General features: G+C 34.4%; 1 long non-coding RNA gene across 1 annotated transcript; it reads right to left on the bottom strand.

The window, feature by feature from the left end:
* Positions 1–2133: 2133 nt before the first annotated feature.
* On the bottom strand, positions 2134–3696 carry LOC140079550 (uncharacterized). Its single transcript, XR_011849906.1, has 3 exons — positions 3635–3696; positions 3197–3350; positions 2134–2890 (listed from the first exon to the last, which is right to left on the bottom strand). It is a non-coding gene; the product is annotated as an uncharacterized lncRNA (long non-coding RNA).
* Between the last annotated feature and the right edge of the window lie 2612 nt (positions 3697–6308).

Genomic DNA, 6308 nt, shown 5'->3' with positions numbered 1-6308 from the left:
ATGTGATTTGATGTGATCACATACATACAATACAATAAGGGTACAGTTTGCTAATGTGAGCAGGTTAAGGACCTGAGATGTCACTCTGGTCATATGACATGAATCTAACACAAGGCAGAGCTGTCAGTCAAAATAAGGAGGCATGGTTTACTGGTAGCACAGGAGAAAGAAGAGTCAGAGCCAGAAAACATGAGTCATAGATTTGCATATCAGTAAAACAACTGTAATTAAGGTACAGGGCCTCACTGGCAGCTTAATTTAGGTGGTATGGGAAGTACTTGTAACCCTTTGACAGCAGGCATTGTTAGTCAGGTTGGTTAAATTTTGGTGACAGGTCTTCTTTAAATTTAATATGACAAAATTAATTTTATCATATTAAATTTGAATGGATGTTTTAATGTATTATTGACTAAAACAAGTATATTTACAAACCCCCCTTATATAACATTCATGCCGCTGGTTTATGACTTTTAGAATCCTTTATATTGCATGGGCTCCCCTCAAAACATCTGTGACAATGACTGTGATATTTAGGAAATTGTGTGTTTATTTCCAATTTTCTAATAATCTCCAGTGCAGAACACAAAAGAGAAATACCATCCATTATTAGTAAATAAAGCAGATTATAGAGAAGTAAATAAAATGCTAGAATGCATTTTATGGGGGCTAATTAGTGGAATTATGTGACATTGTCATCTGTTACAGCTGTTTCCAAAATGAAATGAATAAAAATCTACAAACTGTGTCTTCCAAAAGACACATAGAAAATAATAAATCCTGAAAAAAAAGTAATAATAATATAATATTTAAAAAAAATTAGTGGCATAACCAGTAATCCCATAAAGAGCCCTCCCCCAAATGCATTAATAGTAGGAATAGTATGTAAGTCGAAACTGTATATTTAATCATTGTAGATCCAGACAAATTTTTTTTGCCATGTGACAATTGGAGTTTTAAAATTTTATGCTGTAATGGGAACAAGCATTATCTATAAAGCTTCATTACAGACACCTTACAGCTTATAATTGCAGTCTGGGTCTATAGTAAAGCATTCAGAGAGCTTCACCAGAGGTCACAGTGGGCAGAGGGGTCCATCGTTATCTAGAGGTCATCTGTGAGTCAGGTGTCCTTAAGTAGGAGACCGCCTGTATATCAAAACATTGGTGGGAGATGGACAATTTTAATTTTACCACCACTATTTAACTTGATAATAGGAAATCTGCCATCAAAAGCATGGATAAACCAGGCTGACTTACTCATATATCCAGGCATCGTGACTGTTGGAATCTTCTTATATTTGTCATACATGTCTCCTTCCTTTTAAAATATAAAAAGGTGCATTTAGGTGTGTCAGGATCCTGCCGGGGATGTACAAGGAGGTGGAACAGCAGAGGTTACTGGGGGTGGAGTGACCTTTGCTCCAACAGCCTGGAAAGACTACTTCATGTTCCAGTACTCTCTGCTGGAAATGTGGATATTAGTAAGGTAAAGCTTACATTAGGTGAGCCAATAATAGGATGTTAGGAGGAAGCCACCACTGGATCTACCTGAATAGGAATATTTCTTTAATACTTATAACTAATAACTTGTAACTAAAATTATGTGTTAAATATGAGTAGAAGTTTTTGTAAATAATGAATCCTCCTGAAGCACAGCATCTGAACTGAATTTTCCCTAGGGTTTTTAAATTTTTTTAATAAGATCTCCTGGGACACAAGATCTGCTTTTTCTTCTCCCATGAGTGGAAATATTGAAAGTATTAATAAAACCAGTCTCTCTACAACTCAGTGTCATGATCTACTTTGTGTAAATGATAGGTTTCATGTGACTGTTGACAATGTGCATTATTTTTCATTACTTATTGCCATCCTTTGCATTTTTGTGCACTCTGTTCTATTTCAGTTGTTACCAAATTGCTGACTCATGTAATCAGTTTTTATTCTCACACTTTGAATACCGAGAAAAGTGAATTTTGGAAAGTCTTTATAATGTTATCATGATTTCTTACAATGTCACCAGTTTTTTTATTGCTGGCTTTACATTTGATTCTCCCACAAGAGAATGTGTCATTATTACTCTGATACTTATCTATTGTCTAACCCTTATGGGAAACATTTTAATCATCACAGCCACAAGTATAGATCAGAATCTTCAAACACCAATGTACTTCTTCTTAAGATGCTTGGCCACCCTGGATATCCTTGCTATTTCCTCTACAGTTCCCAAGCTCTTATCTATTTTAGTAAGTTTGGACAAAACTATCAGTCTAGATGGCTGCCTTCTGCAATTATATTTCTATGTCTCTGCCGGTGGCACAGAATTCTACATTTTAGGAGTTTTGTCAATTGACAGGTACATAGCAATCTGTTATCCTTTACGATACTGCACAATTATGACCAAGAAGGTCTGCTGGAAAATAATCTTTTGCATATGGATTTTCGGATTCTTAGAGTCCATACCAGCCATTCTTCTCATGTCTCGCTTACATTGGTGTAGTGGAAATAATGTTATTAATCACTTCTTCTGTGATGGTTCTGAAGTCTTACATTTATCCTGCTCTGATACTCATCTCATTGAGATAATGTTTTTTTGTTGTGCTTGCTTTTCTATTTTAAGTTCACTTGTTCCAACAGTATGCTCTTACTGTTTCATAATCTCCTCAATCTTGCGTTTGTCATCATCTACTGGCAAAAGAAAGACTTTCTCTACTTGTTCTTCACATTTCATTGCTGTGTTGATTACATATGGAAGTTGCATTTTTATTTATGTTCGTCCTGCAGGAACTACAACTTCAGGAAATGGGAAGACTGTGGCAGTCTTCAACAGTATATTAACTCCATTCCTACATCCATTCATCTATAGCTTGAGAAATCAGATGGTTGTGACTAGCCTAAAACGCATGATTAAAGTAAATTATTCTTTTAATTAATTTTGTTGTAATGAATTTTGTTGTTTAAACTTCATTTGTACATTTGTAATTTCTATACTTTAAAATAAAAAAAGTCCAAATCTTTTGGTTTAATTCTCAACATAAAATAAGAGATATATGCAGTTCCTTGGTAATATCACCACACTGGGAAAAGGTGCAGAAAAGACCCGTGATGAAAATGTAACTGCATCAAGGAACCCTTCATTAAAGAAAGTCAGAATTCCTTGAAGGCCAGGGCAAAGAGAAAGAAAATCCACTTGTACTTACCCTGCTCTGACTCCCATTTCCCTTATTGAACCAGTACTTCTGATCTTTATTCATTACCATTAGAGATGCTAAAACCTTAAATGATGTGTCCAACAATGATGATCCAACAGCTTGTAGGAGGATGATTCACTGACTTTCCTTGTTTTCTAAGTTTCTAAGTGGAAATAAAGCAAGAAAAAAGTGAATTTCATAATCCCTTTAAAAGTTAGGTCAAATTTGGAATTCAAAATGCATTTTAATTTAAATCTAACATCTTAGTTTACAGCAACAAACACATATTGGATTGTCACTCCTGGTCAGAAAAATGTAAAAAGGAAGCAGTAATTTTAAAGCAATGAACTGGCTAAGATGAATTGTATTAAAATCATGATAAGCTCTTAAAGGGGTATCCCGGCAATTTGAATGTCTGTAAAGTAGGCTGTAAAGTAGAGTTATCACCAAGATTGCTGCCACTGGGAACTACAGGTCCCATGATCCTTTAGTTCTCAGTAAATCCTCCTACCTCTTATGGTCTGCTCCTAGGGATGATGTAACAGACTGTCCTGCTCTGTTACCATAGTAATGATGTGTAACTGCCATCACTGCACATTACACTGAGATGATGCGTAGTGGATGCGCTGCAACCAACTGACATAGCCAAACTTAGTGGTGATCACATGACCCGCCCAGGCAGGTGCAGGACATGTGATGTGGACATGTGACCGGTAGCCATCTTCTCTGTGTTTGCTCCATGCGGAGGAAATAAACGGACAGATTCAAAGGCCAGTAGCATTTAATTCTTCATTACAGTCTATGTCAGCAGCATTTTTTCCTAAAGGGAACATAATTTTAAATAACAACTAATTACATATTAGCTCATATTTTAAGGACCCATTTGTATATGATTATTATGCTGATTCCTGGAATACCCTTTTAAGCATTGAAACATGCATACCAGAAAAAATTCCTATAATTCATAAGGGTTTTATTTGCTTCTTTTTATGTTGACTGAGAAAATAAGACAGTGGAAAGAACATTTATTGACATTGAAGCTACCGTAAAGTATAATTTAAAGGTATAAGTTTTATATTAATTCAAAACTATTTTCAGAAACAAAATAATTTTATTGGGGCTTGATACTGGATTATAGATGCTTTTGTAGAGAGATCTTTTTAAAGGTTTAAATCTATATATGAAAATCCTGGGACATTTTTGACCCAAATAGTTAGAAAAAAATGAAGAAAGGGAAAGTAAAGGAATATTATTACTACATGAAGCAAATGAGATTATAGTTAATTCTCTGGAGGAACCTGTATCAGTCTCTTAGCTTTTAACTGTATTCCTCAGATCCCTAATGTCATATGATGCCCAGGTGGAACATTAATTGGGAAATACTCAAATCCCTTATTCCACAGGAGATCAGGTAATGTTTATAGAGTCTCAATTACAGTAGCTGGAAAGCCATTAATGAGTTGAAAAACAGTAAAGCTCTTGGGGCTGATGTCCTGACAACTGATATTTATTTGAAATACTATAGTGTAATAGAACCTTTTTAATTGTTCACTCAAAAAATCGAAATCTTCTAGATTATATATCATCGCAGTAATACATAAAATAGTCAATGTTCCTTTAGACTGTACTTTGTATTGTCTGATAACACTATAGTTGTATGCAAAATTGTAACATACATTTATGATTATGATGCCTATCACTGAGATCAATTTACATATGTTTTAAACAGAATCTCTTTCATTGAAAAATGAAACCATACCTTTAACCACTTACCGCCGATTTTGTGTTTCCAATTTTCACTCCCAATGTTCACTCCCCTAACTCTTTTCCATGTAGTAAGCTGTATCAAGGCTTGTTTTTTGAATAATTGTACTACCTAATGGTGCCATTTTATATTCAATCTATAAAAGAAAAATAGACGAAAAAACACATTTGTGACATATTTTTGTATGCTCGGTTTTCATGGCTTTCACTGTATGCCCCAAATCACACCCATACTTCAATCTTTGGTTCGGTACAATCATGGAGATATAGGTTTTATTACGTTTTAAAAAACCCTTTGTACAAAAAAGATTCTTTGCTTCGCCATATTCTGATGCCAATAACTTTTACATACTTTTGTCTACACAAATGTAATGTGTAATTTTATGCTAGACCATTTCCCAAATTTTGTGAACTGTACAACCTTTTGATCACTTTGAAATAACATTTTTATTTTTAAAAATTTTGCATGAGGAATTGGTGGAAAATCGCATTTGCACCATTTTCTTGTGGGCTTGGACTTGGACAGTTTTCAATGTGCACCCCAAATAACATGTCTCCTTTATTCTTTGGGTCGGTAAGATTACATGGATACTATATTTGTATAGATTATATAATGTTTTTATACATTTACAAAAAAAAAATCTTTATTTTGTCATCTTTTGGAGCTAATGACTTTACTTCAGTGCACATAGCTGTGTGTGGTGCAATTTTTTTGCGACTTAAGATGATGTTTTCAACTGTATCATTTTGCCATCTGTACAGCATTTTGATCACCTTTTATTGAATCTTTTATATTTTGCATTATGGCAAAAAAGTGGTATTTTTGACTTTGAGCGCTTTTTACCGTTTAAACACTGAAATTATTATTATTATGTTCGGACAGATTGGGCATTTTTGAACGAAGCGATACCTAACATGTTTATTATTTTTACTGTTCATTTAGATTTTTATCAGTTTCAAGGAAAAGGGGGTGATTAGAATGTTTAGGTTATTATTATTTAACTTTTTAAAATCTTTTAACATTTTAAAATTTAATTTTTTTCAACATTATTTTTCAGACCCCTTAGGGTACTTTAACCTTAGTTTTTTTGATTGATCCTCCCATATATTGCCATAATAAACTGGTACATTCTAACAAATGTCCAGAAATCATATAGCCTCGGGTCTTACAAAGACCCAAGTCATTGAAACAGAATGTCACTCCCTGTGACGTCATCAGGGAGCAATGGTCTGTCTCAATATGCCAAGATGGTGGCGGCCAGCTTTTCTGGCAGCGATTGCAAGGTTTATACCCACAAATGAATGTTAACAGCAAGCACTCACTGGGTCTCTACAGCCATTGAAGGGTTAAATCACT

This window comes from Engystomops pustulosus, chromosome 1 (assembly GCF_040894005.1).
Source record: "Engystomops pustulosus chromosome 1, aEngPut4.maternal, whole genome shotgun sequence".
In the NCBI taxonomy this organism is placed as follows: domain Eukaryota; kingdom Metazoa; phylum Chordata; class Amphibia; order Anura; family Leptodactylidae; genus Engystomops; species Engystomops pustulosus.
This window is presented reverse-complemented; position numbering and strand designations above follow the sequence as displayed.